This window comes from Anopheles aquasalis, chromosome 3 (genome assembly GCF_943734665.1).
Source record: "Anopheles aquasalis chromosome 3, idAnoAquaMG_Q_19, whole genome shotgun sequence".
Lineage (NCBI taxonomy): Eukaryota > Metazoa > Arthropoda > Insecta > Diptera > Culicidae > Anopheles > Anopheles aquasalis.
The window spans coordinates 64,363,549-64,376,048 of NC_064878.1; the positions used below are offsets into that span (position 1 = coordinate 64,363,549).

Genomic DNA, 12,500 nt, shown 5'->3' on the forward strand with positions numbered 1-12,500 from the left:
GCTCCCGAAAGGAAGAGAGAAAGAGAGCGAGCGAATGAGAAAAGGGCTTTCCACATGGCGGTGCTGATGATGATGATGATGATGATGGAACATCCTTGCCAGATTACAATTTTCCAGCAGCAGCAGCAGCAGCAGCTTCCAGGCGGAACTAGCATTCCTTCGCCAAAAACCCCGCGCTCACGTTCACGGGCTGAGCTCTGATTTATGGTTTTATGCATACGAAATGGTCATGCCTGGTGTGGAATTTTACCCAAACGGCATTTCTGCAACCGAACCGAGCGAGCTTTCACGCTGTGCCACGCCGGCCACCGGGGGATAGAGCACCGAATGCGGACGCCAGGAAGACGCCTTCGTGTGGTGGTGGCGGTGATCCTCTTATGACCGCGATCGATCGTACGCTGCAAAGCGGTCGATCGTAAAACTGAAGCAGCAAGCAGCCTCTAATAGCATTTAGCGAGCTCATCTTTCTTCATCATTGGTTCGGCCCACTACGATGCACCGCTTCATCGTGGGCAGCAGCCAGCACGCCAGGGTCCAGGGGTCTTATGCACCCATGCTGCGCAACCCATGATGCCTGCGCCGATCGCTTAAGCCGCTCTCGAAGAATGAAGAATCGTGAATGTCATATTTACGAGGCACCGATCAGTTCGCCATCTCGTAAAACCCGATTACCAGCGCGATTGCCCTGCCAGATGATCACTGCCAGTGGCCACGTAATTAGTGATTCTCTTCCAAAAAAAAAACTGTAGCGTCCGGATGCACTCGAGTCTCAATCTCGAAGCACAAGAAAGAGCGAAAACACTAAGAGGGCCCCAAGATGACTAAGCCACTCCCGGCGTCGTGCTCTCAAGGTTTTAGTTGCCTTCTCCGACTCGCAAAGCGCAAAGAAAAAGTCGAGCAAACTTCGCGAGGAACGGGCCACCGGCAGCTCCCTGTCCCGGTTGCGCGGTAAATTCAATTTCGCAACCGATAATTGCATTCGAACGGTGATGTGGTGCCAAGCGAGAGACAACATTCATCGACAACGGTGGAAAGGGGACCGATTGGTGGGGTGCTGTTCCCGTTTAAGGGAATCCTTGACGTGACATAATCGATTTGGCCAACCGGCGGTACGGAGTAACTATGTTTTTAACCCTTAATTACTTCACGACCACCGACCTCCCTCACTGTCGGAGCACTGGAACGTCGCTACCTTCACTCTAGTTATTGTTGGCGAATCGTGGAAAGCCAGGTTGAGCTAGGTAGGCATCGGTTGCCATGAGATTGAACCTGGAGAGCCTCACAGAAGAGTGGCCTCGCTTACATAAATCGATTGCAAACAGAACTCGCTAGGGAAGTGGTACATTGTTGCATTAATTTGGTGTAATTTAGTTCACTTACCTCTGGCTTCTTGAAGTGCCTTCCTTACTCCTAAGTCCGAAGGGATTCTGTTCGCACTGCAAACTGCTTCTGGTTCTCGCGTTCTCACTTTGCTTTCAACTCTTGATCACAAAAAAAAAACCGGCAGCCTTCTGTGATGCGATTCTTGGTGCGAATTGTGCAACAGCAACGTGCACAACAGGGTGACAATCGACTGCACTGCACTGGCATCACCTTCTCGGCGACGCCATCCACGATTGCACAACGAAACAAAACAAAAAAAAGGGGCTGGCTCTTCGGCGATGGTGTGTCAGCGTCTCCACGGTTGTATTTAAGAACGTAGGTAGGCCAACGACCGGATCCGGATCGACCCACACACATAAAAATACACAAACACACTGCTCACAATGGCTAAACCACTTTGGGGGAGCTCGCAGCTGGAAGATCGCACAAAAAAGAGGCTGGCGAAACACTAGGAAAACATCTCTAGGACTTCAGGGCACCGGCTGCACCACCGCGAAGCACACAAACGGCGGCGGCAGCAGCAGCAGCAGCACCAGGTCGCAGTGATGCACACGACGACGACGATGATGACGACAACACTAAACACACACGCAAACAGCAAACCACCCCATGGGAACCACCCTTTGGCGTGCGCGATTCAGATTCACCTTTCCATCGTCGCGCACTCGACTACTTGCTATCACTAAAGAGAAGTAGAGAGAGAGAAAATGATCAGAACGGAACACACCAGCGCGGCACAGCGCAGCGCAGTGTGGAGTGGAGACCACCAATCGTGCGTCTTTGAAGAGAGCAAGAACCGGCATGCCGGCTTCGGAGGGCATCACATCACAACGAATGCCGTTGCGAAATGGTTGTCGCACGCAACAACAATCCACCAGCCACACAACAACACGCACGCACGCACGCACGCTCACACACAGAGAAACTCGGCGAGAGGAAGAGGAACTGCCTGGATCCCTGCCCTGTCCTGCCCTGCCATGTCCTCTGCTCTGTCAAGCGGAAGGTTATTTATGTACTGTGCCGCCAACCGATCCGATACCGGTTCCCGACATCTTCTGCTTCTTCGTCTTCTGGCTTTCGCGCATTTGGCTGGAACCCACTTTGCGCACACAGCCGGGCCCCACCACCAGCCTACTAGAATGCGAGCGAGAACGCAGTGGGAAGTATGTTTTCCTTTTTAATAGCCCACCGTTTTTCTCGTTATTTATTCTTCCCTCGCCGCAGCCCCTTTCGTTTTCCGAAGGCGACACTCCCGCACAGGCGGACGCACAGTGATTGCCTGATTTTATCGCAACGCACCGAACGCTGGCCGGCACGTTGACAAGTCATCCAGTCGTCAGTCAGCAATTGAAATAAAGCTGTCGATCGCGCGGCCACCCCCCCCCCCCCCCCTTTCTACGGCAACGTGCGGTAATTTGTGACGATGTGGTGGGAAGACGGAATCACCGGATCCGGAGGGACGGAGCGGGCACCGAGAAGGGACTAATTTGCGCACAAAAGCGCGGAAAACGCACCGCTTCTGTGTGACCTTCTTGGTGGTGGTAGAACGATCGAGGAGAGGATCAAATTACTCCGAGACCCGTCGGTCGTTGCCATTCCCTTTTGGGAGGAATGAGAGGAAGATACACACCTCCACATCCCTCGCCGTGGTACTTTTAATTTGTAAAATATTTTTATTTCCCCCGTTTTGTGGCCAGATCCGAGCAGGCCCATTCCATTCCAGCCAAGCCATCTGTGGTTACTGAGATGAGAGCAGGCAGAGGCAGAGGCAGAGGCAGAGACGATCGATCCAACAATGCAGGGACATTAGGGGCAACACGGAATGTTCCGAGATATGTCCACCACAGCCACACACGCATACACACGGTTACGCGCACGATCTCGCAGCAGGTCGCGGAGAAATTCCGCCATTCCTGTGCACGCTGTGTATCGCGCTTTCATCTCCGGACGATGACCACGATTCCGGGATAAGGGGATTTTGCGTTCCCTTTTCGTCGTGACACTATTTGTCACTCACACGCTGTTTCCTCTCTCTCCCCTCGGTTGGTCTTTCTCGTTTTGTCTCATGGTGAGTGAAATATTGAAATCGATATCGAAGCTGCTTACCAAGGCTTAGGCCGAGGAAGTCAGCCTCCAAAAACAGGTTCTTCTCCCACTGACGTGCGACTGGTCGCCAAAAAGGCGTCGTTGGCGATCGAATGATCCCGGCCATGGTCAGAGGATTGCCTGTTCCACCATCAATTTCCGTTCCCTCAATGTTCCAGAAGCACGAGTCGGTTGAGCGGTTTGTCTAATTAAAATGTTGATGAGTTGGATCCACGTGGAGAGTCTCCCCACATTGCAGCACCGATCGATCGCCAGCTCTTTCTCTCCCCCGCTGCGCATGCATAAATGGAATGGCAAATGCGAACGATGGCTCTCGGTTCGGTTCAACAAACCCCAGGAGAACGGAAAGCCACCCATCACGACACCCGGTACCCGGTTTCCCATGGATCAGAGGGGTGATATTGCCATTTTCTCCCCCATTCTCCTCATCCTCCTCGGTCGCCAGTTGCAGTTGACACATTCGAGGCGCTGGCCGGTTGGTAAATGAGCTTAAATGTGTCAGACGATAATGACATGCCGGAATGCCGACCGGCTACCCTTCTGACCTTCGGCTGCACGTTCGCCGGAGCGGATTGGAGCATTATGACACCGGAGCACCGGAGCGGGGACTTGGAGAACAACATGGAGACCAGTGCGCGTAGACAGGAAGTCTACGGTGGCGCGCATCACCGAACGAGTCCCGACCGAGGATCCAAGGAGGCGCTTGTGGTGATGGCGTTGCTGGTATGTTGTATTAGCATGCACGCCGCCTGCACTAATTAGATTAATCTAGCGTGAAGGGGTGTGATGCAGGGAGTGCGGTCACCTGGCACACCACCACGCACCAGATGGCCGGCAAACGAACCAAGAACACCCCCGAAAGAATTCTAAACAGACACGAGGGCGCTGAGAACATTTACGCACACCAGTTCGCGCTCGCTAACACACATGTTCGTGTGCGTGCTTCACACGGAACACCTGATCCACTCCCGTTTATGTGTGCGGTTGATTCGGGAATTTTCTAATTAATAGCGCTGCAACCGAGACCATCGATAATCGATTGCGTTGTTCGGATGCTGCAGCACCACAAGAATCCATTAAATTAACAGTCGGCCGGATTTAACACAGTGCCTACTAGAAGGGCACAGTGGCTACTACGTTTCTCTGTGGCGTTAGAACACAACAAAAAACAGAACGCAAGAACCGAAGAACCTCTCCAGAACACACACCTTCCAGCACAACTCTGCAGGTTTATCACAGAATTCACGTTTTCACGTTCTCGCTCTCCCCCACCACAACAGCAAGAAACAACAACAACAGCACTCGTCGACGTTCTTGCTTCAATCGATCGAAGCAGCGCGCGCACAGATCCGGCTCTCTCTCGCACCCCAGCTACACGGTATACAGGTTTTGTGTCCACTCTGCGCCGCTTCCCAAACCCGAATGTGGCCGCCACCTTCTCGGATCGGGCGATCGAGCACCCCGAACCGCACGAGAACTCGACGGCAGCGCTGACCTACCGGCCGCCGTTGCCGTCGTCGCCGCATCATCACAGCAGCAGCAGGGGCAGACATCAAGCGCGAACGAGATGGCATGCTTTGGAAGCCCCTTGCGGCCCATAATCCCTTGCTGCCATTACCAACACATGCAGAGCGGTGCAGCAGCAGCAACATCAAGGAGGGTTGCACATTCGAGAGGACATACTTCATCTTAATCATCGACCGCCACACCGGTCACACACCAGCCAGCAAACCAGCCCCGGGACAGTGCAGAACGATTTTTCACCACATCCCAGAGGATGGGGGAGGGGGGACGAGACGGTTGACCATCCCTCGGTCGGTCGGTCGGTCCCCCCCCCCCCCATTGCTTGGAACACCGTTTTGCATCGTTGGCTGCTGGCAAGGTAACCGTCGTACAGGGTGCCCCGTGGTTCATCGCCTTGGTAACCACCAGGTTTACTGTTTGTTTAGCGAAAAATCATGGCAACAAGGGAATGGTTTTGAAATTAACCACAATAAAAGCCTTTTAAAGACATCGAATAAATGGTGTCTAATCCCGATTTGAATTACTGTGGACCATACCAGCTTCCTCTAGGGTGATTGCGGCCTTAATTCCCACGTTTCTGTGATGCTCTTGCTTCGCTCCGTGTTCTTAAAAGCCCGCAAAGCCCGACAACCCTTTGGGCCTCGCATTTCCAATTCCTTCCCATTTCCACCGGCACCACCAGCATCTTCCGCTCCACTCCATTGGTGCCATTCCTGCTGTGCCGTCCTGCTCAAACCTACGCCATCGTTACCCCTTTAACCGCACGTTGCCTTTTCCGCATTCTTCTCACCTTCGCCACTTTCGTGTTCCCCATTCTTTTTCCTTCGTTTCTCTCTGCGTGACTTTCTCGTTCTCTCTCTCTCTCTTTCGTATTCGCTCCTTCCATCAACCATGGCTAATCGGTGATCTTTCATTCATTCCGCTCATTCGCCCAGTCACTTCCTTTTGGCTTACGCTTCGATGATTCCATGTAACCTACACTAATGCTCCTCTCCAGTGACCCTTTACACGCGCTACAACACTAGGGGACGCAAAAAAGGCAACACCTGACCAGCGAGACCATCGGTCTAGGCATGCTTTTCGCGAAAACGATGTGAGGGATTTCTTTTTTGCAACAATTTTAGCCATTTTTAAGGAAATCGCACTCCCTTCGTTCGTGCCAAACATTTATCGGTTTTGTCACGATCAGAACAGTAGGAGTCAGGAGCTTCTCGGGCAAGCCTCGGGCTAGATTATAGATCACCTGTGACATCAGCGCGGCCCGCGGACCGAGTGGGTTGACCGTGCAGGTCCGGTCGTCGATCAAACTTACCTGATAGACCTGCCTCAGGAATGTGGCGGAACGGAGGCAAACACACAGACACACGCCTTCATCAAATATTTAAAAAGGTTTCCACCATTCCTCCCCCATTCCGTGGAGAGTGTGCCGACGCCAAGCGACAAGCTAATATTTAGGTTTCGATGTCCGAAAGTGATTTGCATCGTAAAGATGGAAGTGAGACTGGGAGTGAAAAGTGAGAGAAGAAGAAGATGAAGAAGAAAGGTAGCGAAATGAAAAACACACGTCGACAGCATAAGCACACACTCGGCCGCAGCGTCAGCAACAACAGCAGTAGGCACAGGCAGTATAATCTAGGTGGTTTTTAAGATTTAAAGCTCGCCGTTGGCAGTACGCTGGCATAGCACATGAGTGCAGGGTGCACACTGCAGCTACTACACATTACTGGATGGTTGGAGTATTTGAAAGATTTATGCAAACCACTATGCACCACCCAGCATCACCGAGAGTTGGGTGGCTAAAAGGGCGGTTCTTGTCTAGTGCCCGCATATGCACCAACCAACGAACCGACCCAGCAACCGAGCGGCTGTCAAACTGTCTTCCGAGTCGCGCTCGTTTGTAGTTCCATTTATGGTTGGCAGCACGTGCAAAATAATTGATGCTGCACCGGTGCATAAAGCTTTATGTGCAGGTTCACTACTGGTCAGCCTGAATTTATGGTCCAGTGTGACTGTCTCTGTGTGAATGTTATACTCTTTTTCCGCTTTGAAATAGGAATCTACTAACTGCCCTTAATGGTTGTTAGCGTTGTTAGTGAGGTCTCCATGCGCTATTAGGTGCACACATTCTTGAAAAGGACAATATATCACCCCATGAACTATGAGAGCACTAATTGGGGTTTATCTTTTAGAATAAATGGTCAAGAGTTGATCTTTAAAAACTTACGAAGGATCATCATTAAGTAGTCACTATAAATGGCACGAATTTTGCACTTTATTCCTTTTATGCTTATGGTTCATAAATTTGTTATTTCGTTTATTTCATTTATTATCTTTTGCTAATAAATCAACCAAAGTTATAAGTTTCACAGTTTATAAAGCACAAATAGTTTCATCTTAAATAATTCACAGCAGAAATTCCTTATTTATGCCACACCTCCAAAAGGAAACTGAAGGATAAAAACATGCGCGACTTCATTTCGGATGGAGTATCATTACTTACAGACAATTACGCTTATCGCTAACGACTCGACTGTACTTGAGCGAATAATTGGAATACTTACCCCACAAAAGGAACCCTCGAACTCCGTTCAAATCCCTTTCGTGTTTCAAGCAAACGACGCGTCATTCAACACTTTGGCAGCGTTTATTTTCTCAGAAATCTTCGATTTATTTCTCGTAAATAACATAACACTTTCACTGGGCCGATTCACCATTCCTCCCTTCCCGTCCCTGCTGCCCGCTGTCGCTGCCACTGCTGCTATTCGTTCGTCCGTCCGTCCATTCTATGCTGGCCAGCAATCCAATCAATATCAGTACTACCATCTATGTAGAGTGTGTTATTTGATTTGTTTCAGTTACCTTTTCCTTTTTCTTTTCTTTTTTATGTTTGTTTCGTTTTTGCTGTTTCACTTTTGCTTTACTATGTGTTTATCATAACCATCGTTTATATGGAGTACAGTTTCCGGCATACATTTGGGATAAATATGTTCCACCGATTCGACCGTCCCTCGTCCCTGTCTAATGACTCCTTTGCTTCGTCCTTTCCTCCGTGTGACGGTCCTCCTTTTAGCTAGGTTTGTGGTCTGTGCCGTGAATCGATCGAGAGTTCTCAGAACCATCACCGCCACGTGGCGCGGTACCGCCTCACCTTTGAATAACTCTAGTGAAAAGGTCACTCTCTATGCGTTCGAGAAACGGCGCACATTACACACCAGGATGGGTACCTCCTTGTGCCCCTGGAACGCCTAAAAAGGGTTACTGGTCGAGTCAGTGGGTGTCGAGAGAGAGAGAGAGAGAGAGAGGGAGCGGGTGAAAGAGAGTCAGCCTCTATGACTAGTTGCTAGCCAAAGTCTATTTTTCAGAAACGAATCTCTCGAGCTACAGTTAGAGCTTAACTAGAGTTTGATTACATTCCCTTTTCCCCTCCTCTGATCTCGTGTCTGTAGTATGATACTGTTTTCTCATTACACTCACTGGCATTAAACTCGTTTTGTTGATGCTGATGCTGATCAACTGTCATGTCATTTAATGCCTACGATTATACGCGTCCTCTTTGCCCCCTAAGGTCCTTATACATAGAGTACTGATACTAACGAATTTTTGCTGAAGTTTTACACCATTTTTTCCAAATCAACAGGACTTGGGGTTCAAAAACATTTAAACACCTCCAACAGGAAGTGAACGAGGATGCAACGTAACACAACGAGCGCGCTCGGTAACGCTCTAAGCTAGGTTCCTTCCTCCACCCGGATCAATAAACTTGCCCCTCCTCCTCCTCCTCCTCCTCCTCCTCCTTCTGCACCTTCGCCTTAATGATGTCCTAGTCCTTTGGAGCCTCTCACTCAACTCACTCTCCAGAAGCGGAAGTGGGAGCGTCTCGAAAGCTCGTCTGCTCTTGATAGGTGCGATGTGATGTGATATGATACCGCTCTGGATCCTGCCCTTCCTCTCGAAAGTCAAAAGAACGAGACGCACCAAGGAGGGGATCGGCTCCGGAGAATGCCCTCCCGTTGGTGTGCTGCGTGGAGTTTCGTCTGCGTGAAGTACTGCAGCAGCTGCTACTGAGTGCCTTGTTGCGAAACATGTGTCCTCATGGTTGTTGATACGAATTGTAAGATATGTACGGTCGAGCATTTTGTGCGGAACGGAGTCTGAGACCAAACCACGACATCCAGCTGTGCTGCTAGTCCTTCTTTTGGTGCCTTTTTGTGGTGGTGGAAGACTAGGTTCCCCGCGGTAGTTGTCCCGTTTGTCTCCAGCCAACCGAAGCGATCCAACCCACTACATGCTTACGAGGGTCTACTCCGTTTAAACTCAAAGCGAAACTCAAACCGAGCGCCACCTGATAATGGTTTGTAACACTGAAAACGAAGGATTTCACAGGAGTCCTACCAGCAAAACGTAATCATTGTAATCATGAATACATAACATCTTAGCAGCAGCAAAGGGTTCGGCATTAATGGCAATGGATCGATACAGCATTATTGGGTTTGGGAGCAAATAGCAACACATTACATTGTTACAAAGCCACTGCTCCCGCATGAGCCGAGTATGTATGAGGGGCCGTCGTTCGCAGTTGAGCACATCCAGGAAATGAGAAGGAGGAAGAAGAAACGCATCTTCTTACACAACAGATAACATAACACACCACACTCTGGGCTACAGTAAGTTACACTCCGCTCCACAACGCAATCCCACGCCACTAAGTTAAACTCTAATGCTCTACGGTAAATTCTTAAATCGATCATTACATTGGGCCTGCTGCGATGCTGCTCGGAGTGTTCGCGTTAGCCGCCCTCCCCCGGCCTACCTAGGTTATTGTGTTTCACGTTCGTTCGTTCCCATTTTTCTTTACTTCCATTTCCATTTTTTCCGGATATTACGCTAAATATGTTGATCCACTTTTTATCATTTTCCCCTGTTTACATTTTCTAGTATGCTTCATTTGTGTGTGAGTCTGTTTGTTTATGAGCATGTATGTGGTTGTGTATGGTATGTCCTTTTTGTGTATGTTCTGCTACCGTTCATCCAGGTTAGTCGTTCTACAGCTTCACTACTCGGTACTAGCTGGCCTGTGAAGGGTATAGTAGATATGGAATTAGTTTTAATACTACTGAGATTGTATGAAATGTGTAACAAAGCAAAGCAACTAAGTGAACTGAAAATTTACTCAACATTAAAAGAGAAAATTGTAGTTTAAAATCAAATAAAAAATCGAAATTAAATACATAATACGAATACGAATAATACGAATATCCTAGATCGAACAGCGCGCTCGTGGAGGGCATTGCATCCGCAAGCGGCCATCGGTACTGATGCAACGCTCACCATAGATTGTGAAATTAATATTTCCTCTTTCGCTTAATTAACGGAAAACTCGCATCCTCCAGGCTACTGCAAACACCGATGAACGGATGATCCCCATCACCACATCGGCGCAGGTGCACTTGAACCACGTCGAGCATAGCAACCGTCGCTCGTTGTTGCTGGCACCGTTTCCCACCCCGTACCGTACCGCTCCGCACCATCGCCTTCTTTGTTTTGAGCGGGAGCGGGAATCTTTTTCCAACTTCATTCTCCTCCATTGTTTCGTGTCCGTGGAGACTGTAATCCATACACGCGCGCGCCCGACACACCAGCTCATCCTCGTCGTCGTCACAAACACGCTTCGCTTCGCGCTGTGGCGCGCATCATCGTATCGTTATCATCGTACACAACATCAACCTCCATCCTGCCCGCCCTTGGAGTGTCGCAAACTTTTAACAACCTCAGGCGGAAGCGATCGAGCGGAAAAGCGCAAGCAGAAAAATGGCGAATTAATTTTGGACCGCGAGCAGCGAACCGTAACCGACGATGACGAAGACGACGAAACTTTGGGACACCCGCGCGCTCTCTCTCTCGGAGCTCTGGGAACAACAAATTGGCGAACAGGATACGCGCCATTCGCTTGTCGCTTTCACTCATTATCGGTTCGCTGGAGGAACTCAAGGAGGAGCTGGAGTTTGGTGAAATCGAGCAAACATGTCGGCACAAATCGACAAGCAACTGCGTTATCAGACAACCAGTGTTCGGGAACGAGTTTGGTAATCGCCACTTGCACCAACGCCAGGAATCCTTCCTTACCAACATGATGGCGGCCGCAGCAGCTCATCGACACGAAAACTCATTCAACTCGTAATGGGAGTCGTCAGGAATACGTTAGCGTGGCGTATTCATACATCGCGTCTTATCACACTCATTGCTAAACCACCCCGACATCCATTAGAACATCGATAAGCTCCTCTCACCGGGGAAGCCGGGTTCGGTTTCTCGTTCGTCCGATTCCAGGCTCTGTGTATTATCACTTAAACCCCCGGGAGGTGTGGAAGGCGGTCCCTTTGCTAGCTGTAGGTGACTGCTGCCTTCGATAACAAACCGATTTCAAGATCCACCAGATCCTTGCTTGAAAGGCTGACGGTGGCGTTGGCGATGGCGAAACAATTCGGCTTTTCCAATTTACACAGTATCTCCTCTCCTCCCCCTGGGGAGACACGGGGTTGCATGCCATTCCAACGAAACGCCATTTTTGCCTCACAAAACCCCGCCGGGAATGATGAGACCTTGGGGGCCACCACGGATCAGATCCGCAGATGCGCGGGCGCTCCATGAATTCCGCCAACGTTCCGTTCCCGGAGCGCTTTACGGTGTGGCCGGAATGCGGGCAGAGTTAGAGCGAGGCCGTATCTGCCTTCACATCCCCTTCTGCTTCTGGGTCTTACGATACGCTACCAGCATGGCGCTGGCATTGATGGCATGGCTCTGGTTTTGACAGGAATTGATGTAATGCGAATGGCGCACCTACCTGTCTGCCTGCCTGCCAGGCCTCTATCTTGAGCCGTCACCATTAGAGGCCGCAAATCTCGTGAAATAACAACCCAGATAGGAAGGATTGTGATGGTTGCGCAAGAGGACGTCCAAGGGAATTTTCCACCAACCGACTGAAGATGCGAAAAAGTAGATACAGACAGAGAAATGCTTCCCCTCTCTTCTGGGTTTCAGTTTCGATCATTTCGGAACGGCACCGTATCGCTATCACTGCCCATAAACATGTGGCCTGTCAAGGATAATTCAATGTTTTACATTCGAATGGGTATGCGGCCATTGCTTTCACTGGTGCCTGTGCCTGTTGATGCTGATGCTGGCAGATACTTTAATTCGTTTGGAAGAATTTCGTGGAACTGATTTTCGAAAAATTGGAACACAATCCACCGATCCGATTTATGTTGGCAACATAAGTGGAAAATGTGGTCAAAAGACCTGTTGTAACCTGCTGGAAATGCGTGATTTCAACGGAAATCCATTCGAAACTGAAAATTGATTCGGCACTGCACTGGACAGGACATGATGATGATGATGCACACCACTGTGTATGTGTGCAACAATCCTGCACCTGCAACATAAACAGGAAGTTGCTCATTTTCAACGTTAATGAATAACGCAAACGAGTA

The 12,500-nt window shown here is 49.8% G+C and overlaps 1 protein-coding gene across 4 annotated transcripts in view; it reads right to left on the reverse strand.

Annotated features, from left to right (window-relative positions):
* Positions 1-8,800: 8,800 nt before the first annotated feature.
* Positions 8,801-12,500, reverse strand: part of LOC126577721 (uncharacterized) — a 47,708-nt gene continuing 44,008 nt past the window's right edge. For all 4 annotated transcript variants that reach the window (XM_050239579.1, XM_050239581.1, XM_050239578.1 and 1 more), the window contains one exon: positions 8,801-10,085. The gene's annotated coding sequence lies outside the window, so the exon portion shown is untranslated. The remainder of the gene's footprint in view (positions 10,086-12,500) is intronic.